The following is a 23,819-nucleotide window of genomic DNA, read 5'->3' on the forward strand; positions in this document are numbered from 1 at the left end:
CATGCACCAGTCTCCCTCACTCTACAAATTGACTCTACCTTTAAACCTCCCCCGATATGGCGTTTTAACATCTCATTACTGAAAGACGTAGAGTTTGATAAAATTATTAGAAGGGAGTGGGCAGATTTTTTGGAAATAAATGACTCTCCAAATATATCTCCATCTCTTCTCTGGGAAGCAGGGAAAGCGGTAATTAGAGGGAAAATTATATCATATTCAACTTATAAAAAGAAACAGGATCAAAAATTAGAAAAATACCTGGAAGATAAAATTAAACAACTAACGGATGAATATGTATTAAACCCAAATAATCAAATATGGATAGAACTACAGAATATAAAAATACAGTTAGATAACATGTTATCTAAAAAGACAGAGTTTATAATACAACAGTTGAGATATAATAATTTTGAACATAATAATAAATCAGGTAAATTCCTGGCAAATCAACTTCAACGGAATCGGGAAAAATCTCTTATAACGGCTATTAAAGATATAAATGGTGAATGCACACAATCACCAGAAGAAATTAACCATATTTTTTATAACTATTATCGAAATCTATACACAGAAATTAATAGACCTAACCCTGAATATATTGAGGGATTCCTAAACAGCTTAAATATACCTCAGTTATCTATTGAACATAAAGATATTCTCGATACCCCGCTTACTATAGATGAGTTGTATCGTGCTTTAGACAGTATGCCTAATGGCAGAGCACCTGGTCCAGACGGCTTTCCGGCTATATTTTTTAAACATTTCTGGTTAATGTTTGCTCCATTATTTCTAAGAGTAGTAACTGAAATTAAAAGTAAAGGTGATATACGTCAAGATATGAATATAGCAGCAATTAAACTTTTATTAAAGCCAGAAAAAGACCCTACCCTCCCGTCAAGTTACCGACCGATATCACTAATTAATACCGATATTAAAATTATCGCTAAGGCATCTCGATTAGAGACGGTAATCTCGACAATTATTCATAGTGATCAAACAGGTTTTATTAAAGGTCGTCATTCTACTAATAATATTAGGAGACTCTTTAACTTGATTAGTATGTCACAGCGGTATGATAAAAAGGCAGTTGTTATTTCGCTGGATGCAGAAAAAGCATTCGATAAAGTTAACTGGTCCTTCCTCTTTGCTGTCTTAAATAAATTCGGCTTCGGGGAGTCATTCATTCAATGGGTCTCAATATTATATGATTCTCCTAAAGCTACAGTTACTACTAATGGGATTACATCACAGAGTTTTACTTTACAAAGGGGAACAAGACAAGGGTGCCCAATGTCTCCTTTATTATTTGCTATATTTATTGAGCCGCTTGCATTAGCCATACGTCAGGATAGACGGATCCAAGGAATCCACTCCGGGACAATAGAACATAAAATTAATCTATATGCCGATGATATATTACTCTATTTAGAAGAACCTGCTATCTCGCTAGGGGAAGCATTTAAATTAATAACTAAATTCTCTCACTTATCAGATTACTCTATTAACTGGACAAAATCAACATTATTACCTATTACAGAAAATTCATGGAATCCTACAAGTCAGGATCCACACTACTCCTTTCCTACAGGTAATTTAAAATACTTAGGTGTTAAAATTTCACCTAAGTTAACTGAATTAACTTCTTTAAATTTTTCACCATTATTGGATAGTATCCGTAGTGACCTGGAGCGCTGGAATAATCTTCCGATCTCTTTAATAGGACGGATAGCTACTATAAAAATGAAAGTTTTACCAAAGATTAATTATTTATTTTCAATGATTCCATTTAAACCTACGTCTAACTGGTTCCAATCGCTGGACTCTGCTATCATAAAATTCTATTGGAATAAAAAAAAAGCCAAAATTAGTCTATCTACTCTTCAGGAAAGTAAATCTAAAGGAGGTTTAGAGGCACCAAACTTTATGTACTATTATTTAGCTAATCAACTACAATATCTTGTGCTATGGACACAACCCAACAGAGATACTAACTGTTGGTTGGAATTGGAGCAGAAGGATTGTAATAATCTTAGACTGTCAGATTTACTCTTTATTACAAAATCAATAAGACGACATAATTGTTTTAAAAACCCAATGATAGCCGCCACCCTGACTGCCTGGTGGAAGGCATTAGAAATTACAAACTCCCAATTGGCGCCCTGTGGGCTCTCTCCCATTTGGCATAACCCCGACTTTCAACTTAATAATCAGTCGTTCCATTTAAGCCTATGGGAGCAGAAAGGAATTACACACCTTCATCATCTTTTCTCAGATAATAAGTTTATATCGTATACAAACTTGGTCCAGAAATATGAAATAAAAAAGGGAAATTTCTTACATTATCTGCAAGTTAAAAATATGGTTAAGAAACAAATCCCAACACTTCAGGATACGCTCCAACTGCCTGTCTTAGCTAAAGATATTATAAAGCTTTCTCCAACAACAATAAAGAAAATATCAAAAATATATAAGTTATTTTTATACACAAATAAAACGTATTTACCGACTTTAAAATGGGAAAAAGACTTGTCTATAGTTCCGGAACCAGACTTTTGGACCCAAATCTGTGAAAATGTATTAAAAATGACCAAACAGACAAATTTGCAACTTATCCAATATAAGATACTTCATAGAACATATATTACACAATATATGATGAAAAAAATGGGACTCTCTGACTCCGACATTTGTCTCCAGTGCTCACAAAACACTGCCGATACTTATCTTCATGCTTTATGGTCATGTACTCCAGTGCTGCATTTCTGGACTAAAATCTTGGAAAAGCTCGCTGATATATTAAACTGTAGGCTTCCTTTATCTCCAAGATTGTGTTTACTAGGTGACTTAACAATAACTGAGCGACCATGTAAACAATCTCAATCTATATGTATAGCCCTTACTATTGCTAAAAAAATAATCCTTGTCAATTGGAAAAATAAACAATCTCTAAATATCGACCACTGGTTAAACTTACTAATAAATTATATCTCAATGGAAAAAATCTCTGCCTTAAATAAAAATCAAGTATCAAGATTTAAACAAATATGGTCTATGTACATAGAATATTTTAATCTCAATTTGGCAACTTAATCCTGCCAAGATTCTGCCTGTTAACGAGAGCCACCACATCGTTACAACTTCTGTTTTCGCTGCTTCTGTATTTGGTATTTTGTATCTGATTGTTTTTATTTTTATATAGTCAGGAACCTAGTTGCTGCTAGTGGGCTCGAGCATACCACACTATACGACACTATACTCATTAACTCCTTAAGATCTATTTCTAGTGGGCACTAAGCATCAACACTTGGTGTTACTGCATGCTAATTAGTCAATTTTCTTGACGCCGTCCCCTGTGGTCGGGCGGGGGTGGTTCTGCCCCCCCCCCCCCCCCGTTGTCTGCTCGGTGGCGGTTGAGTCTTGGCCGCTCCCTGGGCCCCCTGTGGGGTGCGGTGTTGGGGTGCTTCCCCTGGTGCCCGGGGCGGTGCCGTCCCGGCGCGGTCCGCTGCTCCGTGCCCGGCGGCGCGGTTCGGGGTGGGTGGGCCTCCGGTGTGCCCCGTGGTTCCCCCTTCCTCCCCCCCGTCGCCTCTCCCTCCTCGCCTCCTCCCGCCCATCCTCCTCTGCCTCCCGGTCCCTTTTCCCTTGTCGCCCTCCCTCCTCCCCCCCCCCCCCCCCCCCCCCCTCCTGCCCTGCAGCCGCCCTTTCGCCTTCTTGTCGTCTTCTCCCCGCTCCCCCCCCCCTTCCCTGTCTGCCCTGCGGCCCCTCCCTCTCCCTGGGCCTGGGGCTCCCTCCCCGGCCCGGGCGTCGGGCTCCGGGGGCCGGGCGAGGGTTTGGGGCCTGCCCCACTCCGGTAGAACTCCTGGCGCCCCGGGCGGGCTCCGGTGGCCGGTGGGCTGTCCGGTAGCCCTGCTGCGCTGGCTGTCTGCCCATTGTGGTGCCGGGTGGATGAGGTGGGGGGCGGGTGGGGGTGGGGGTGCTGGGGGGCGGGCGTGCCACCTACACCCGCCGGGTTGGGTGAGGCCCCGCTGGTCGCTCCTCTTACTCACTTCACTAGCTTGCACTATACACTTTGTAAATATACACATAGGGCACACAACACATTTCTTGGTTGGGTGGGGAAGGGTGGAAACACCGTCTTCACCCTTCAACTCCCCTCCAATTTTAATGCACCTCACGTCCAAGGGGAGGGGTGAGTTGGGGCGGGGAGCCATCAGAGGGGATGGACTGCAGTGCCTGGCAGCGCTGTGGTCCCCCCCATTTGTGTCCCTGCCCCACCACTTTGTCCCTCCATTCCCTTTTTTAATGCACCACACATATACATATTCATTTTTTTGGGGGGGATACGGGTGTGTCGGAGTAGGGGAAATTTTTTCCCTCTGCTCCGACTCACCTGCTCCCAATTTTAATGCACCACACGCACACACTTGTATATACACTGGGTGGGGCCACATTCACGGTGTAAGGGTAGAGCTCGCCAGTCGGCGAGCTGGCGGACTCAGTAACAGGGTTAGGTGTCACTAGTACTCTGGCGTGACGACCGGGGCCTCTCCCCACCGGGCTCGGTGTTCTGGTGTTCCGCCTTCTCCCCTGGTGCTTCCTCCTCTGCTTCCCCCCTCCCGCCGCTGTGCAAATCTCGCGCGGCTGGAGGTGGGGTGGGCACATCTTCCCTCTCTGCGCTGCTGCCCGGTGCCGGTTTCCGGGGGGGGGTGGGGGGTTCTCGCGGGGGGCCGGGTTCGCGGGGGGGGGGGCGGCGGCCGTCGGGGGGGGGGGGGGGGCGGCTTGTTTGGGGGGTGGCGGAGGTATTGGGTGCTGGGGGTCGGGGTGTGTTCGGGGGTTTGGGGGTCGGGGGTGGTGGGGCCTGGGTCGTGGTGGATGGCGGGTTTGGGTGGGGTGCGGGGGGGGTCGTGGGGGGATGGGGGCTGGGGACCGGTGGGGCGCTGTGGGGGCCCGCTGGGCCTCGTTCTGCGGCCTTGGGCTCGGGGGTGTGGGCCGGGGCTGGGGCGGGGGTGTTCCGGGTGTCTGGGTCGGCTCGCCGACCGGTGTCCGCTCGGGTGGCTTGGGGGTGGCCTTGGTGCTGCCGCGGCCTGGGGATTCCGGGGGGGGGGGGGGGGGGGGGGGGGGAGTGCTCGCTTTGCTGGACCGCGGTTGACGGCTTCTTTCTTTGGTGGTGGTCCTTATGCATGCCAGATCCGTCGCACCAGCATCTACTGAAACTCAACAGAAGTACCCTCTCCCTCCCACAGCCCCTTGAATCAGTTGGCGCTGGTGTCTGTGGTTCTCACTTTGCTTTATCTATCCTTCCCTCCTTCCTCTCTTTAGTTTTTCCTCTGGTCACTTGAGATCTTAATTTATTAGAAGTATGAGGTTTCTGGGGTTGGCATAAGACTCTGGTTTTGTAACCACGCAGGAGGGGTCTTGTTGGTGCTGGACTTCACTTTGATGGATTGGATGTACTGGCTTCTATGGATCTCACTCTGCCTTATCGATCCTTCCCTCCTTCCTCTCTTTAGTTTTTCCTCTGGTCTCTTGAGATCTCGCTAAATTTGCTGGAATTTAGAGGCTTCCGGGGTTGGCGTAAGACTCTGATTTTGTAATCATGGGGAAGGCAGGAAGTGTTTGGTCGGTGCTGGATTTCACTTTGATTTACCTTTCTTTTCTCTTTATTTCTTTTTTTTTCTGACCTTTTCTCTGGTCTCCTGACCATTTAAACCTCACGACTCTGGCAAGATTCTGAAGTACCTGGTTAAGGCGAAGGGTAATGGGATATTTATAAGGTTTTAGGTGAATGAATGAGTATAAATTTATACGTATTTGCACGCACGCACACGCACGCACGCACGCGCACGCACGCAAACGCACGCACGCAAACGCACGCACGCAAACGCACGCACACATACACACAAAAATAAATAAATAAAATAAATAAATAAATAAAAAATTAAAAAAAAAGAGCAATGATGACAAGACGTTGAATCGGTAAGACTACCGAATGAACAATTCTGAGCTCTTAAAAAAAAAAAAAAAAAAAAAATTATTGTTTTTTGTGATTATCTTCTGAGTTGCAGGGGAATTAGCTCAAATGGTAGAGCGCTCGTTTAGCATGTGAGAGGTAGTGGGATCAATGTCCACATTCTCCAATTGGATTTTGCCTGCTCGTTAACTTGTTGTTGTTGTTGTTTTTGGTGATTTTCTTCTGTGAGTTGAAAGAAAATTAGCTCAAATGGTAGAGCGCTTGCTTTGCATCCGTGAGGTAGTGGGATCGATGCCCACATTCTCCAAATGGCTTTTGCCTGCCCTTTAACTTGTTTTTGTTTTTGGTGATTTTCTTCTATTAGTTGAAGGGGAATTAGCTCAAATGGTAAAGCGCTTGCTTTACATCCGAGAGGTAGTGGGATCGATGCCCACATTCTCCAAATGGATTTCGCCTGCCCATTAACTTGTTTTTGTTTTTGGTGATTTTCTTCTATGAGTTGAAGGGGAATTAGCTCAAATGGTAGAGCGCTCGCCTTAGCATGTGAGAGTTAGTGGGGTCGATGCCCACATTCTCCATTTGGATTTTTGCCTGCTCGTTAACTTTTGTTGTTCTTTTTGGTGATTTTGATCTGTAAGTTAAAGGGGAATTAGCTCAAATGGTAGAGCGCTTGCTTTGCATGCGAGAGGTAGTGGCATCGATACCCACATTGTCCATTTGGATGATGCCTGATCGTAACGTTTGTTGTTGTTTTTGGTGATTTTCTTGTATGCTTTGCAGGGGAAGTAGTTCAAATGGTAGAATGCTCGCTTAGCGTTTGTGGGATCGATGCCCACGTTCTCCATTTGGATTTTGCCTGCTCGTTAACTTTTGTTGTTGTTGTTTTTGGTGATCATCTTTTTTGAGCTGTAGGGGAATTAACTCAAATGGTAGAGCGCTCGCTTTGCATGCGAGAGGTAGTGGGATCGATACCCACATTCTCCATTTGAATTTTGCCTGATTGTAACGTTTGTTGTTGTTTTTGGTGATTTTCTTGTATGCTTTGCAGGGGAAGTAGCTCAAATGGTAGAGCGCTTGGTTTGCATGCGAGAGGTCGTGGGATGAATGCCCACATTCTCAAATTGGATTTTGCCTACCCGTTAACTTGTTGTTGTTGTTGTTTTTGGTGATTTTCTTCTATGAGTTGAAGGGAAATTAGCTCAAATGGTAGAGCATGCGAGAGGTAGTGGGATCGATGCCCACATTCTCCATTTGGATTTTGCCTGCTCGTTAAGTTTTGTTGTTCTTTTTGGTGATTTTCTTTTGTGAGTTAAAGGGGAATTAGATCAAATGGTAGAGCCCTTGCTTCGCATGCGAGAGGGAGTGGGATTGATGCCCACATTCTCCATTTGGATTTTACCTGATCGTAATGTTTGTTGTTGTTGTTTTTGGTGATTTTCTTTTGTGAGTTAAAGGGGAATTAGCTCAAATGGTTGAGCGCTTGCTTCGCATGCGACAGGTAGTCGGATCGATACCCACATTCTCCATCTGCATTTTGCCTGCTCGTTAACTTGTTGTTGTTGTTTTTGGTGATTTTCTTCTATGAGTTGAAGGGGAATTAGCTCAAATGATAGAGCGCTCGCTTTAGCATGTGAGAGTTGGGGGGTCGATGCCCACATTCTCCATTTGGATTTTTGCCTGCTCGTTAACTTTTGTTGTTCTTTGTAATTATCATCTGAGTTGCAGGGGAATTAGCTCAAATGGTAGAGCGCTCGTTTAGCATGCGAGAGGTAGTGGGATCGATGCCCACATTCTCCAATTGGATTTTGCCTGCTCGTTAACTTGTTGTTGTTGTTGTTTTTGGTGATTTTCTTCTGTGAGTTGAAAGAGAATTAGCTCAAATGGTAGAGCGCTTGCTTTGCATCCGAGAGGTAGTGGGATTGATGCCCACATTCTCCAATTGGATTTTGCTTGCCCTTTAACTTGTTGTTTTTGTTTTTGGTGATTTTCTTCTATGAGTTGAAGGGGAATTAGCTCAAATGGTAAAGCGCTCGCTTTGCATGTGAGAGGTAGTGGGATAGATGCCCACATTCTCCAATTGGATTTTGCCTGCTCGTTAACTTGTTGTTGTTGTTTTTGGTGATTTTCTTCTATGAGTTGAAGGGGAATTTGCTCAAATGATAGAGCGCTCGCTTTAGCATGTGAGAGTTGGGGGGTCGATGCCCACATTCTCCATTTGGATTTTTGCCTGCTCGTTAACTTTTGTTGTTCTTTGTGGCGATTTTGATCTGTAAGTTAAAGGGGAATTAGCTCAAATGGTAGAGCGCTTGCTTTACATGCGAGAGGTAGTGGCATCGATGCCCACATTTTCCATTTGGATGAAGCCTGATCGTGACGTTTGTTGTTGTTTTTGGCGATTTTCTTGTATGCTTTGCAGGGGAAGTAGTTCAAATGGTAGAATGCTCGCTTAGCGTTTGTGGGATCGATGCCCACGTTCTCCATTTGGATTTTGCCTGCTCGTTAACTTTTGTTGTTGTTGTTTCTGGTGATTAGCTTTTTTGAGCTGCAGGGGAATTAACTCAAATGGTAGAGCGCTTGCTTTGCCTGTGAGAGGTAGTGGGATCGATGCCCACATTCTCCATTTGAATTTTGCCTGATCGTAACGTTTGTTGTTGTTTTTGGTGATTTTCTTGTATGCTTTGCAGGGGAAGTAGCTCAAATTGTACAGCGCTTGCTTTGCATGCGAGAGGTCGTGGGATGAATGCCCACATTCTCAAATTGGATTTTGCCTGCTCGTTAACTTTTGTTGTTGTTTTTGGTGATTTTCTTGTGTGAGGTAAAGGAGAATTAGCTCAAATGGTAGAGCGCTTGCTTCGTATGCGAGAGGTAGTGGGATCGATGCCCACGTTCTCCGTTTTGATTTGCCTGCTCGTTAACTTTTGTTGTTTTTAGTGATTTTCTTGTATGAATTGCAGGGGAAGTGGTTCAAATGGTAGAGCGCTCGTTTTAGCATGTGAGAGTTATTGGGGTAGATGCCCACATTCTCCATTTGGATTTTGCCTGCTCGTTAACTTTTATTGTTCTTTTTGTTGTTTTTGATCTGTAAGTTAAAGGGGAATTAGCTCAAATGGTAGAGCGCTTGCTTAGCGTGCGAGAGGTAGTGGGATCGATACCCACATTCTCCATTTGGATTTTGCCTGGTCGTTAACTTTTATTGTTGTTGTTTTTGGTGATTTTCTTGTATGATTTGCAGGGGAAGTAGTTCAAATGGTAGAATGATCGCTTAGCGTTTGTGGGATCGATGCCCACGTTCTCCATTTGGATGATGCCTGATCGTGACGTTTGTTGTTTTTGGTGATTTTCTTGTATGCTTTGCAGGGGAAGTAGTTCAAATGGTAGAATGCTCACTTAGCGTTTGTGGGATCGATGCCCACGTTCTCCATTTGGATTTTGCCTGCTCGTTAACTTTTGTTGTTGTTGTTTTTGGTGATTATCTCTTTTGAGCTGCAGGGGAATTAACTCAAATGGTAGAGCGCTCGCTTTGCATGCGAGAGGTAGTAGGATTGATGCCCACATTCTCCATTTGAATTTTGCCTGATCGTAACGTTTGTTGTTGTTTTTGGTGATTTTCTTGTATGCTTTGCAGGGGAAGTAGCTCAAATGGTAGAGCGCTTGCTTTGCATGCGAGAGGTCGTGGGATGAATGCCCACATTCTCAAATTGGATTTTGCCTGCCCGTTAACTTGTTGTTGTTATTGTTTTTGGTGATTTTCTTCTATGAGTTGAAGGGAAATTAGCTCAAATAGTAGAGCATGCGAGAGGTAGTGGGATCGATGCCCACATTCTCCAATTGGGTTTTGCCTGCTCGTTAAGTTTTGTTGTTCTTTTTGGTGATTTTCTTTTGTGATTTAAAGGGGAGTTAGCTCAAATGGTTGAGCGCTTGCTTCGCATGGGACAGGTAGTCGGATCGATACCCATATTCTCCATTTGGATTTTGCCTGCTCGTTAAGTTTTGTTGTTCTTTTTGGTGATTTTCTTTTGTGAGTTAAAGGGGAATTAGATCAAATGGTAGAGCGCTTGCTTTGCATGCGAGAGGGAGTGGGATTGATGCCCACATTCTCCATTTGGATTTTACCTGCTCGTAATGTTTGTTGTTGTTGTTTTTGGTGATTTTCTTTTGTGCGTTAAAGGGGAATTAGCTCAAACGGTTGAGCGCTTATTTCGCATGCGCAAGGTAGTGGGATCGATACCCACATTCTCCATTTGGATTTTGCCTGGTCGTTAACTTTTATTGTTGTTGTTTTTGGTGATTTTCTTGTATGATTTGCAGGGGAAGTAGTTCAAATGGTAGAATGATCGCTTAGCGTTTGTGGGATCGATGCCCACGTTCTCCATTTGGATGATGCCTGATCGTGACGTTTGTTGTTTTTGGTGATTTTCTTGTATGCTTTGCAGGGGAAGTAGTTCAAATGGTAGAATGCTCACCTAGCGTTTGTGGGATCGATGCCCACGTTCTCCATTTGGATTTTGCCTGCTCGTTAACTTTTGTTGTTGTTGTTTTTGGTGATTATCTCTTTTGAGCTGCAGGGGAATTAACTCAAATGGTAGAGCGCTCGCTTTGCATGCGAGAGGTAGTAGGATTGATGCCCACATTCTCCATTTGAATTTTGCCTGATCGTAACGTTTGTTGTTGTTTTTGGTGATTTTCTTGTATGCTTTGCAGGGGAAGTAGCTCAAATGGTAGAGCGCTTGCTTTGCATGCGAGAGGTCGTGGGATGAATGCCCACATTCTCAAATTGGATTTTGCCTGCCCGTTAACTTGTTGTTGTTATTGTTTTTGGTGATTTTCTTCTATGAGTTGAAGGGAAATTAGCTCAAATAGTAGAGCATGCGAGAGGTAGTGGGATCGATGCCCACATTCTCCAATTGGGTTTTGCCTGCTCGTTAAGTTTTGTTGTTCTTTTTGGTGATTTTCTTTTGTGATTTAAAGGGGAGTTAGCTCAAATGGTTGAGCGCTTGCTTCGCATGGGACAGGTAGTCGGATCGATACCCATATTCTCCATTTGGATTTTGCCTGCTCGTTAAGTTTTGTTGTTCTTTTTGGTGATTTTCTTTTGTGAGTTAAAGGGGAATTAGATCAAATGGTAGAGCGCTTGCTTCGCATGCGAGAGGGAGTGGGATTGATGCCCACATTCTCCATTTCGATTTTACCTGCTCGTAATGTTTGTTGTTGTTGTTTTTGGTGATTTTCTTTTGTGCGTTAAAGGGGAATTAGCTCAAACGGTTGAGCGCTTATTTCGCATGCGCAAGGTAGTGGGATCGATGCACACATTCTCCAATTGGGCTTTGCCTGCCCTTTAACTTGTTGTTGTTTTTGGTGATTATCTTCTTTGAGTTGAAGGGGAATTAGCTCAAATGGGTGCGCGCTCGCTTTGCATGCGAGAGGTAGTGGGATTGATGCCCACATTCTCCGATTGGAATGTGCTTGCTCATTAACTTTTGTTGTTTTTGATTATTTTCTTGCATTTATTGGAGGGGAATTAGCTCAAATGGTAGAGCGCTCGATTTGCATGCGAGAGGTAGTGTGATCGAAGCCCACATTCTACAGTTGAATTCTACCTGGTCATGTTTGTTGTTGTTGTTTTTGGTGATTTTCTTTTGTGAGTTAAAGGGGAATTTGCTCAAATGGTAGAGCGCTTGCTTCGCATGCGTGAGGTAGTGGGATCGATGCCCACATTCTCCATTTGGATTTTACCTGCTCGTAATGTTTGTTGTTGTTGTTTTTGGTGATTTTCTTTTGTGAGTTAAAGGGGAATTAGCTCAAATGGTAGAGCGCTTGCTTTGCATGTGAGAGGTAGTGGGATCGATGCCCACATTCTCCCATTGGATTTTGCCTGTTCGTTAACTTTTATTGTTTTTTGTGATTATGTTCTGAGTTGCAGGGGAATTAGCTCAAATGGTAGAGCGCTCGCTTAGCATGCGGGAGGTAGTGGGATCGATGCCCACATTCTCCAATTTGATTTTGCCTGCTCGTTAACTTGTTGTTGTTGTTGTTTTTGGTGATTTTCTTCTGTGAGTTGAAGGGGAATTAGCTCAAATGGTAGAGCACTTGCATTGCATGCGAGAGGTAGTGTGATCGATGCCCACATTCTCCAACTGCATCTTGCCTGCTCGTTAACTTTTGTTGTTGTTGTTTTTGGTGATTTTCTTCTGTGAGTTGAAGGGGAATTAGCTCAAATGGTAGAGCGCTTGCTTTGCATGCGAGCGGTAGTGGGATCGATGCCCACATTCTCCAATAGGATTTTGCCTGCCCGTTAACTTGTTGTTGTTGTTTTGGGTGATTTTCTTCTATGAGTTGAAGCGGAATTAGCTCAAGTGGTAGAGCGCTCGCTTTGCATGCGAGAGTTAGTGGGATCGATGCCCACATTCTCCAACTGCATTTTGCCTGCTCGTTAACTTTTATTGTTTTTTGTGATTATCTTCTGAGTTGCAGGGGAATTAGCTCAAATGGTAGAGCGCTCGTTTAGCATGTGAGAGTTAGTGGGATCAATGTCCACATTCTCCATTTGGATTTTTGCCTGATCGTAACGTTTGTTGTTGTTTTTGGTGATTTTCTTGTATGCTTTGCAGGGGAAGTAGTTCAAATGGTAGAATGCTCGCTTAGCGTTTGTGGGATCGATGCCCACGTTCTCCATTTGGATTTTGCCTGCTCGTTAACTTTTGTTGTTGTTGTTTTTGGTGATCATCTTTTTTGAGCTGCAGGGGAATTAACTCAAATGGTAGAGCGCTCGCTTTGCATGCGAGAGGTAGTGGGATCGATGCCCACATTCTCCATTTGAATTTTGCCTGATCGTAACGTTTGTTGTTGTTTTTGGTGATTTTCTTGTATGCTTTGCAGGGGAAGTAGCTCAAATGGTAGAGCGCTTGCTTTGCATGCGAGAGGTCGTGGGATTAATGCCCACATTCTCAAATTGGATTTTGCCTACCCGTTAACTTCTTGTTGTTGTTGTTTTTGGTGATTTTCTTCTATGAGTTGAAGGGAAACTAGCTCAAATGGTAGAGCATGTGAGAGGTAGTGGGATCGATGCCCACATTCTCCAATTGGATTTTGCCTGCTCGTTAAGTTTTGTTGTTCTTTTTGGTGATTTTCTTTTTTGAGTTAAAGGGGAATTAGCTCAAATGGTTGAGCGCTTGCTTCGCATGCGACAGGTAGTCGGATCGATACCCACATTCTCCATCTGCATTTTGCCTGTTCGTTAACTTGTTGTTGTTTTTGGTGATTTTCTTCTATGAGTTGAAGGGGAATTAGCTCAAATGAAAGAGCGCGTGCTTTAGCATGTGAGAGTTGGGGGGTCGATGCCCACATTCTCCATTTGGATTTTTGCCTGCTCGTTAACTTTTGTTGTTCTTTGTAATTATCATCTGAGTTGCAGGGGAATTAGCTCAAATGGTAGAGCGCTCGTTTAGCATGCGAGAGGTAGTGGGATCGATGCCCACATTCTCCAATTGGATTTTGCCTGCTCGTTAACTTGTTGTTGTTGTTGTTTTTGGTGATTTTCTTCTGTGAGTCGAAAGAGAATTAGCTCAAATGGTAGAGCGCTTGCTTTGCAAGCGAGAGATAGTGGGATCGATGCCCACATTCTCCAATTGGATTTTGCCTGCTCGTTAACTTTTGTTGTTGTTGTTTTTGGTGATTATCTTCTTGGAGTTGCAGGGGACTTAGCTCAAATGGTAGAGCGCTTGCTTTGCATGCGAGCGGTAGTGGGATCGATGCCCACATTCTCCAATTGGATTTTGCTTGCTCGTTAACTTTTGTTGTTCTTTTTGGTGATTTTGATCTGTAAGTTAAAGGGGTATTAGCTCAAATGGTAGAGCGCTCGCTTTGCATGCGAGAGGTAGTGGGATCGATGCCCACATTCTCCATTTGGATTTTGCCTGCTCGTTAACTTTTATTGTTCTTTTTGTTGTTTTTGATCTGTAAGTTAAAGGGGAATTAGCTCAAATGGTAGAGCGCTTGCTTAGCGTGCGAGAGGTAGTGGGAACGATACCCATATTCTCCATTTGGATTTTGCCTGGTCGTTAACTTGTTGTTGTTGTTGTTTTTGGTTATTTTCTTCTGTGAATTGAAGGGGAATTCGCTCAAATTGTAGAGCGCTTGCATTGCATGCGAGAGGTAGTGGGATCGATGCCCACGTTCTCCATTTGAATTTTGCCTGATCGTAACGTTTGTTGTTGTTTTTGGTGATTTTCTTGTATGCTTTGGAGGGGAAGTCGCTCAAATGGTAGAATGCTCGCTGAGCGTTTTTGGGATCGATGCCCACATTCTCCATTTGGATTTTGCCTGCTCGTTAACTTTTGTTGTTGTTGTTTTTGGTGATTAACTTCTTTGACCTGCAGGGGAATTAGCTCAAATGGTAGAGCGCTCGCTTTGCATGCAAGAGGTAGTGATATCGATGCCCACATTACCCAGTTGGATTTTGCCTGCTCGTTAACTTGTTGCTGTTGTTGTTTTTGTTTTTGGTGATTTTCTTCTATGAGTTGAAGGGGAATTAGCTCAAATGGTAAAACGCTCGCTTTGCATGTGAGAGGTAGTGGGATAGATGCCCACATTCTCCAATTGGATTTTGCCTGCTCGTTAACTTGTTGTTGTTGTTTTTGGTGATTTTCTTCTATGAGTTGAAGGGGAATTAGCTCAAATGATAGAGCGCTGGCTTTAGCATGTGAGAGTTGTGGGGTCGATGCCCACATTCTCCCTTTGGATTTTTGCCTGCTCGTTAACTTTTGTTGTTCTTTGTGGTGATTTTGATCTGTAAGTTTAAAGGGGAATTAGCTCAAATGGTAGAGCGCTTGCTTTGCATGCGAGAGGTAGTGGCATCGATGCCCACATTTTCCATTTGGATGATGGCTGATCGTGACGTTTGTTGTTGTTTTTGGCGATTTTCTTGTATGCTTTGCAGGGGAAGTAGTTCAAATGGTAGAATGCTCGCTTAGCGTTTGTGGGATCGATGCCCACGTTCTCCATTTGGATTTTGCCTGCTCGTTAACTTTTGTTGTTGTTGTTTTTGGTGATTATCGTTTTTGAGCTGCAGGGGAATTAACTCAAATGGTAGAGCGCTCGCTTTGCATGCGAGAGGTAGTGGGATCGATGCCCACATTCTCCATTTGAATTTTGCCTGATCGTAACGTTTGTTGTTGTTTTTGGTGATTTTCTTGTATGCTTTGCAGGGGAAGTAGCTCAAATTGTAGAGCGCTTGCTTTGCATGCGAGAGGTCGTGGGATGAATGCCCACATTCTCAAATTGGATTTTGCCTGCCCGTTAACTTGTTGTTGTTGTTTTTGGTGATTTTCTTGTATGAATTACAGGGGAAGTGGTTCAAATGGTAGAGCGCTCGCTTTAGCATGTGAGAGTTCGTAGGGTCGATTCCCACATTCTCCACTTGGATTTTGCCTGCTCGTTAACTTTTGTTGTTCTTTTTGGTGATTTTGATCTGTAAGGTAAAGGGGAATTAGCTCAAATGGTAGAGCATGCGAGAGGTAGTGGGATCGATGCCCACATTCTCCATTTGGATTTTGCCTGCTCGTTAACTTTTGTTGTTGTTTTTGGTGATTTTCTTGTATGAATTACAGGGGAAGTGGTTCAAATGGTAGAGCGCTCGCTTTAGCATGTGAGAGTTCGTAGGGTCGATGCCCACATTCTCCACTTGGATTTTGCCTGCTCGTTAACTTTTGTTGTTCTTTTTGGTGATTTTGATCTGTAAGGTAAAGGGGAATTAGCTCAAATGGTAGAGCGCTTGCTTAGCATGCAAGAGGTAGTGGGATCGATGCCCACATTCTCCATTTGGATTTTGCCTGGTCGTTAACTTTTATTGTTGTTGTTTTTGGTGATTTTCTTATATGATTTGCAGGGGAAGTAGTTCAAATGGAAGAATGCTCGCTTAGCGTTCGTGGGATCGATGCCCACATTCTCCACTTGGATTTTGCCTGCTCGTTAACTTTTGTTGTTCTTTTTGGTGATTTTGATCTGTAAGGTAAAGGGGAATTAGCTCAAATGGTAGAGCGCTTGCTTAGCATGCAAGAGGTAGTGGGATCGATGCCCACATTCTCCATTTGGATTTTGCCTGGTCGTTAACTTTTATTGTTGTTGTTTTTGGTGATTTTCTTATATGATTTGCAGGGGAAGTAGTTCAAATGGAAGAATGCTCGCTTAGCGTTCGTGGGATCGATGCCCACATTCTCCATTTGGATTTTGCCTGCTCGTTAACTTTTGTTGTTGTTGTTTTTGGTGATTATCTTCTTGGAGTTCCAGGGGACTTAGCTCAATTGGTAGAGCGCTTGATTTGCATGCAAGCGGTAGTGGGATCGATGCTCACATTCTTCAATTGGGTTTTGCTTGCTCGTTAACTTTTGTTGTTCTTTTTGGTGATTTTGATCTGTAAGTTAAAGGGGAATTAGCTTAAATGGTAGAGCGCTTGCTGAGCATGTGAGAGGTAGTGAAATTGATGCCCACATTCTCCATTTGGATTTTGCCTGCTCGTTAAGTTTTGTTGTTCTTTTTGGTGATTTTCTTTTGTGAGTTAAAGGGGAATTAGATCAAATGGTAGAGCCCTTGCTTCGCATGCGAGAGGGAGTGGGATTGATGCCCACATTCTCCATTTGGATTTTACCTGCTCGTAATGTTTGTTGTTGTTGTTTTTGGTGATTTTCTTTTGTGAGTTAAAGGGGAATTAGCTCAAATGGTTGAGCGCTTGCTTCGCATGCGACAGGTAGTCGGATCGATACCCACATTCTCCATCTGCATTTTGCCTGCTCGTTAACTTTTATTGTTTTTTGTAATTATCTTCTGAGTTGCAGGGGAATTAGCTCAAATGGTAGAGTGCTCGTTTAGCATGCGAGAGGTAGTGGGATCGATGCCCATATTCTCCAATTGGATTTTGCTTGCCCTTTAACTTGTTGTTTTTGTTTTTGGTGATTTTCTTCTATGAGTTGAAGGGGAATTAGCTCAATTGGTAAAGCGCTCGCTTTGCATGTGAGAGGTAGTGGGATAGATGCCCACATTCTCCAATTGGATTTTGCCTGCTCGTTAACTTGTTGTTGTTGTTTTTGGTGATTTTCTTCTATGAGTTGAAGGGGAATTAGCTCAAATGATAGAGCGCTGGCTTTAGCATGTGAGAGTTGTGGGGTCGATGCCCACATTCTCCCTTTGGATTTTTGCCTGCTCGTTAACTTTTGTTGTTGTTTTTGGTGATTTTCTTCTATGAGTTGAAGGGGAATTAGCTCAAATGATAGAGCGCTGGCTTTAGCATGTGAGAGTTGTGGGATCGATGCCCACGTTCTCCATTTGGATTTTGCCTGCTCGTTAACTTTTGTTGTTGTTGTTTTTGGTGATTATCTTTTTTGAGCTGCAGGGGAATTAACTCAAATGGTAGAGCGCTCGCTTTGCATGCGAGAGGTAGTGGGATCGATGCCCACATTCTCCATTTGAATTTTGCCTGATCGTAACGTTTGTTGTTGTTTTTGGTGATTTTCTTGTATGCTTTGCAGGGGAAGTAGCTCAAATTGTAGAGCGCTTGCTTTGCATGCGAGAGATCGTGGGATGAATGCCCACATTCTCAAATTGGATTTTGCCTGCCCGTTAACTTGTTGTTGTTGTTTTTGGTGATTTTCTTGTATGAATTACAGGGGAAGTGGTTCAAATGGTAGAGCGCTCGCTTTAGCGTGTGAGAGTTCGTAGGGTCGATTCCCACATTCTCCACTTGGATTTTGCCTGCTCGTTAACTTTTGTTGTTCTTTTTGGTGATTTTGATCTGTAAGGTAAAGGGGAATTAGCTCAAATGGTAGAGCATGCGAGAGGTAGTGGGATCGATGCCCACATTCTCCATTTGGATTTTGCCTGCTCGTTAACTTTTGTTGTTGTTTTTGGTGATTTTCTTGTATGAATTACAGGGGAAGTGGTTCAAATGGTAGAGCGCTCGCTTTAGCATGTGAGAGTTCGTAGGGTCGATGCCCACATTCTCCACTTGGATTTTGCCTGCTCGTTAACTTTTGTTGTTCTTTTTGGTGATTTTGATCTGTAAGGTAAAGGGGAATTAGCTCAAATGGTAGAGAGCTTGCTTAGCATGCAAGAGGTAGTGGGATCGATGCCCACATTCTCCATTTGGATTTTGCCTGGTCGTTAACTTTTATTGTTGTTGTTTTTGGTGATTTTCTTATATGATTTGCAGGGGAAGTAGTTCAAATGGAAGAATGCTCGCTTAGCGTTCGTGGGATCGATGCCCACATTCTCCATTTGGATTTTGCCTGCTCGTTAACTTTTGTTGTTGTTGTTTTTGGTGATTATCTTCTTGGAGTTCCAGGGGACTTAGCTCAAATGGTAGAGCGCTTGCTTTGCATGCGAGCGGTAGTGGGATCGATGCCCACATTCTCCAATTGGATTTTGCTTGCTCGTTAACTTTTGTTGTTCTTTTTGGTGATTTTGATCTGTAAGTTAAAGGGGAATTAGCTTAAATGGTAGAGTGCTTGCTGAGCATGTGAGAGGTAGTGAAATTGATGCCCACATTCTCCATTTGGATTTTGCCTGCTCGTTAAGTTTTGTTGTTCTTTTTGGTGATTTTCTTTTGTGAGTTAAAGGGGAATTAGATCAAATGGTAGAGCCCTTGCTTCGCATGCGAGAGGGAGTGGGATTGATGCCCACATTCTCCATTTGGATTTTACCTGCTCGTAATGTTTGTTGTTGTTGTTTTTGGTGATTTTCTTTTGTGAGTTAAAGGGGAAATAGCTCAAATGGTTGAGCGCTTGCTTCGCATGCGACAGGTCGTCGGATCGATACCCACAATCTCCATCTGCATTTTGCCTGCTCGTTAACTTTTATTGTTTTTTGTAATTATCTTCTGTGTTGCAGGGGAATTAGCTCAAATGGTAGAGTGCTCGTTTAGCATGCGAGAGGTAGTGGGATCGATGCCCACATTCTCCAATTGGATTTTGCTTGCCCTTTAACTTGTTGTTTTTGTTTTTGGTGATTTTCTTCTATGAGTTGAAGGGGAATTAGCTCAAATGGTAAAGCGCTCGCTTTGCATGTGAGAGGTAGTGGGATAGATGCCCACATTCTCCAATTGGATTTTGCCTGCTCGTTAACTTGTTGTTGTTGTTTTTGGTGATTTTCTTCTATGAGTTGAAGGGGAATTAGCTCAAATGATAGAGCGCTGGCTTTAGCATGTGAGAGTTGTGGGGTCGATGCCCACATTCTCCATTTGGATTTTTGCCTGCTCGTTAACTTTTGTTGTTCTTTGTGGTGATTTTGATCTGTAAGTTAAAGGGGAGTTAGCTAAAATGGTAGAGCGCTTGCTTTGCATGCGAGAGGTAGTGGCATCGATGCCCACATTTTCCATTTGGATGATGGCTGATCGTAACGTTTGTTGTTGTTTTTGGCGATTTTCTTGTATGCTTTGCAGGGGAAGTAGTTCAAATGGTAGAATGCTCGCTTAGCGTTTGTGGGATCGATGCCCACGTTCTCCATTTGGATTTTGCCTGCTCGTTAACTTTTGTTGTTGTTGTTTTTGGTGATTATCTTTTTTGAGCTGCAGGGGAATTAACTCAAATGGTAGAGCGCTCGCTTTGCATGCGAGAGGTAGTGGGATCGATGCCCACATTCTCCATTTGAATTTTGCCTGATCGTAACGTTTGTTGTTGTTTTTGGTGATTTTCTTGTATGCTTTGCAGGGGAAGTAGCTCAAATTGTAGAGCGCTTGCTTTGCATGCGAGAGGTCGTGGGATGAATGCCCACATTCTCAAATTGGATTTTGCCTGCCCGTTAACTTGTTGTTGTTGTTTTTGGTGATTTTCTTGTATGAATTACAGGGGAAGTGGTTCAAATGGTAGAGCGCTCGCTTTAGCATGTGAGAGTTCGTAGGGTCGATTCCCACATTCTCCACTTGGATTTTGCCTGCTCGTTAACTTTTGTTGTTCTTTTTGGTGATTTTGATCTGTAAGGTAAAGGGGAATTAGCTCAAATGGTAGAGCATGCGAGAGGTAGTGGGATCGATGCCCACATTCTCCATTTGGATTTTGCCTGCTCGTTAACTTTTGTTGTTGTTTTTGGTGATTTTCTTGTATGAATTACAGGGGAAGTGGTTCAAATGGTAGAGCGCTCGCTTTAGCATGTGAGAGTTCGTAGGGTCGATGCCCACATTCTCCACTTGGATTTTGCCTGCTCGTTAACTTTTGTTGTTCTTTTTGGTGATTTTGATCTGTAAGGTAAAGGGGAATTAGCTCAAATGGTAGAGCGCTTGCTTAGCATGCAAGAGGTAGTGGGAATGATTCCCACATTCTCCATTTGGATTTTGCCTGGTCGTTAACTTTTATTGTTGTTGTTTTTGGTGATTTTCTTATATGATTTGCAGGGGAAGTAGTTCAAATGGAAGAATGCTCGCTTAGCGTTCGTGGGATCGATGCCCACATTCTCCATTTGGATTTTGCCTGCTCGTTAACTTTTGTTGTTGTTGTTTTTGGTGATTATCTTTTTGGAGTTCCAGGGGACTTAGCTCAAATGGTAGAGCGCTTGCTTTGCATGCGAGCGGTAGTGGGATCGATGCCCACATTCTCCAATTGGATTTTGCTTGCTTGTTAACTTTTGTTGTTCTTTTTGGTGATTTTGATCTGTAAGTTAAAGGGGAATTAGCTGAAATGGTAGAGCGCTTGCTGAGCATGTGAGAGGTAGTGAAATTGATGCCCACATTCTCCATTTGGATTTTGCCTGCTCGTTAACTTTTGTTGTTCTTTTTGGTGATTTTGATCTGTAAGTTAAAGGGGAATTAGCTTAAATGGTAGAGCGCTTGCATCGCATGCTAGAGGTAGTGGAATTGATCCCCACATTTTCCATTTGGATTATGCCTGATCGTAACGTTTGTTGTTGTTTTTGGTGATTTTCTTGTGTGAGTTAGAGGGGAATTAGCTCAAATGGTAGAGCGCTCGCTTTGCATGCGAGAGGTAGTGGGATCAATGCCCACATTCTCCAATTGGATTTTGCCTGCTCGTTAACTTGTTGTTGTTTTTGGTGATTTTGTACTGTGAGTTGAAGGGGAATTAGCTCAAATGGTAGAGTGCTCGCTTAGCATGTGAGAGGTAGTGGGATCGATGCCCACGTTCTCCATTTGGATTTTGCCTGCTCGTTAACTTTTGTTGTTTTTAGTGATTTTCTTGTATGAATTGCAGGGGAAGTGGTTCATATGGTAGAGCGCTCGTTTTAGCATGTGAGAGTTAGTGGGGTCGATGCCCACATTCTCCATTTGGATTTTGCCTGCTCGTTAACTTTTATTGTTCTTTTTGTTGTTTTTGATCTGTAAGTTAAAGGGGAATTAGCTCAAATGGTAGAGCGCTTGCTTAGTGGGCGAGAGTTAGTAGGATCTATACCCACATTCTCCATTTGGATTTTGCCTGGTCGTTAACTTTTATTGTTGTTGTTTTTGTTGATTTTCTTGTATGATTTGCAGGGGAAGTATTTCAAATGGTAGAATGCTTGCTTAGCATTCGTGGGATCGATGCCCACATTCTCCATTTGGATTTTGCCTGCTCGTTAACTTTTGTTGTTGTTGTTTTTGGTGATTATCTTCTTTGAATTGCAGGGGAATTAGCTCAAATGGTAGAGCGCTTGCTTTGCATGCGAGAGGTAGTGGGATCGATGCCCGCATTCTCCAATTGGGTTTTGCTTGCTCGTTAACTTTTGTTGTTTTTGATGATTTTCTTTCAGTAATTGAGGGGAATTAGCTCAAATGAAAGAGCGCTCGCTGAGCATGTGAGAGGTAGTGAGATTGATGCCCACATTCTCCATTTGGATTTTGCCTGCTCGTTAAATTTGTTGTTGTTGTTTTTGGTGATTTTCTTCTGTGAGTTGCAGGAGAATTAGCTTAAATGGTAGAGCGCTTGCATCGCATGCGAGAGGTAGTGGGATTGATCCCCACATTTTCCATTTTGATTATGCCTGATCGTAACATTTGTTGTTGTTTTTGGTGATTTTCTTGTATGCTTTGCAGGGGAAGTAGTTCAAATGGTAGAATGCTCGCTTTGCTTTTGTGGGATCGATGCCCACATTCTCCATTTGGATTTTGCCTGCTCGTTCACTTTTGTTGTTGTTGTTTTTGGTGATTATCTTCTTTGAGTTACAGGGGAATTAGCTCAAATGGTAGAGTGCTTGCTTCGCATGCAAGCGGTAATGGGATAGATCCCCACATTCGCCATTTGGATGTTGCCTGATCGTAACGTTTGTTGTTTTTGGTGATTTTCTTGTGTGCTTTGCAGGGGAAGTAGTTCAAATGGTAGAATGCTCGCTTAGCGGTCGTGGGATCGATGCCCACATTCTCCAATTGAATTTTGCCTGCCCGTTAACTTGTTGTTGTTGTTTTTGGTGATTTTCTTCTATGAGTTGAAGGGGAATTAGCTCAAATGGTAGAGTGCTCGCTTTGCATGCGAGAGGTAGTGGAATCGATGCCCACATTCTCCAACTGCATTTTGCCTGCTCGTTAACTTTTATTGTTTTTTGTGATTATCTTCTGAATTGCAGGGGAATTAGCTCAAATGGTAGAGCGCTCGTTTAGCATGCGAGAGGTCGTCGGATCGATGCCCACAATCTACAATTGGATTTTGCCTGCTCGTTAACTTGTTGCTGTTGTTGCTGTTGTTGTTGTTGTTTTTGGTGATTTTCTTATGTGAGTTGAAGGGGAATTAGCTCAAATGGTAGAGCGCTTGCTTTGCATGCGAGAGATAGTGGGATCGATGCCCACATTCTCCAATTGGATTTTGCCTGCCCGTTAACTTGTTGTTATTGTTTTTGGTGATTTTCTTCTATGAGTTGAAGGGGAATTAGCTCAAATGGTAGAGCGCTCGCTTTGCATGCGAGAGGTAGTGGGATCGATGCCCACATTCTCCATCTGCATTTTGCCTGCTCGTTAACTTTTATTGTTTTTTGTGATTATCTTCTGAGTTGCAGTGGAATTACCTCAAATGGTAGAGCGCTCGCTGAGCATGCGAGACGTAGTGGGGAAGATGCCCACAATCTACAATTGGATTTTGCCTGCTCGTTAACTTGTTGTTGTTGTTGTTTTTGGTGATTTTCTTCTATGAGTTGAAGGGGAATTAGCTCAAATGGTAGAGCGCTCACTTTGCATGCGAGAGGCAGTGGAATCGATGCCCACACTCTCCAATTGAGTTTTACCTGCTCGTAATGTTTGTTGTTGTTGTTTTTTGTGATTTTCTTGTGCGAGTTAAAGGGGAATTAGCTCAAATGGTAGAGCGCTTGCTTCGCATGCGAGAGGTAGTGGGATCGATGCCCACATTCTCCAATTGGATTTTACCTGCTCGTAATGTTTGTTGTTGTTGTTTTTGGTGATTTTCTTCTGTGAGTTAAAGGGGAATTAGCTTAAATGGTAGAGCGCTTGCTTTGCATGTGAGAGGTAGTGGGATCGATGCCCACATTCTCCATTTGTATTTTGCCTGCTCGTTAACTTTTGTTGTTGTTTTTGGTGATTTTCTTGTATGAATTTCAGGGGAAGTGGTTCAAATGGTAGAGCGCTCGCTTTAGCATGTGAGAGTTTGTAGGGTCGATGCCCACATTCTCCACTTGGATTTTGCCTGCTCGTTAACTTTTGTTGTTCTTTTTGGTGATTTTGATCTGTAAGGTAAAGGGGAATTAGCTCAAATGGTAGAGCGCTTGCTTAGCATGCAAGAGGTAGTGGGATCGATGCCCACATTCTCCATTTGGATTTTGCCTGGTCGTTAACTTTTATTGTTGTTGTTTTTGGTGATTTTCTTTTTTGATTTGCAGGGGAAGTAGTTCAAATGGAAGAATGCTCGCTTAGCGTTCGTGGGATCGATGCCCACATTCT

At 43.3% G+C, this 23,819-nt stretch overlaps 6 non-coding genes across 6 annotated transcripts; all 6 read left to right on the top strand.

Annotated features, from left to right (window-relative positions):
* The first annotated feature begins 9,059 nt into the window (after positions 1-9,059).
* trnaa-agc (transfer RNA alanine (anticodon AGC)) lies at positions 9,060-9,132 on the top strand. The gene has a single exon. It is a non-coding gene; the product is annotated as a tRNA-Ala (tRNA).
* A 6,578-nt stretch (positions 9,133-15,710) lies between these two features.
* Positions 15,711-15,783, top strand: trnaa-agc (transfer RNA alanine (anticodon AGC)). Its single transcript has one exon. It is a non-coding gene; the product is annotated as a tRNA-Ala (tRNA).
* A 196-nt stretch (positions 15,784-15,979) lies between these two features.
* Positions 15,980-16,052, top strand: trnaa-agc (transfer RNA alanine (anticodon AGC)). Its single transcript has one exon. It is a non-coding gene; the product is annotated as a tRNA-Ala (tRNA).
* Positions 16,053-20,883: 4,831 nt separating this feature from the next.
* trnaa-ugc (transfer RNA alanine (anticodon UGC)) lies at positions 20,884-20,956 on the top strand. Its single transcript has one exon. It is a non-coding gene; the product is annotated as a tRNA-Ala (tRNA).
* Positions 20,957-22,791: 1,835 nt separating this feature from the next.
* trnaa-ugc (transfer RNA alanine (anticodon UGC)) lies at positions 22,792-22,864 on the top strand. The gene has a single exon. It is a non-coding gene; the product is annotated as a tRNA-Ala (tRNA).
* Positions 22,865-23,617: 753 nt separating this feature from the next.
* On the top strand, positions 23,618-23,690 carry trnaa-agc (transfer RNA alanine (anticodon AGC)). The gene has a single exon. It is a non-coding gene; the product is annotated as a tRNA-Ala (tRNA).
* Positions 23,691-23,819: the final 129 nt, after the last annotated feature.

Source organism: Festucalex cinctus, chromosome 7, assembly GCF_051991245.1.
Source record: "Festucalex cinctus isolate MCC-2025b chromosome 7, RoL_Fcin_1.0, whole genome shotgun sequence".
Lineage (NCBI taxonomy): Eukaryota > Metazoa > Chordata > Actinopteri > Syngnathiformes > Syngnathidae > Festucalex > Festucalex cinctus.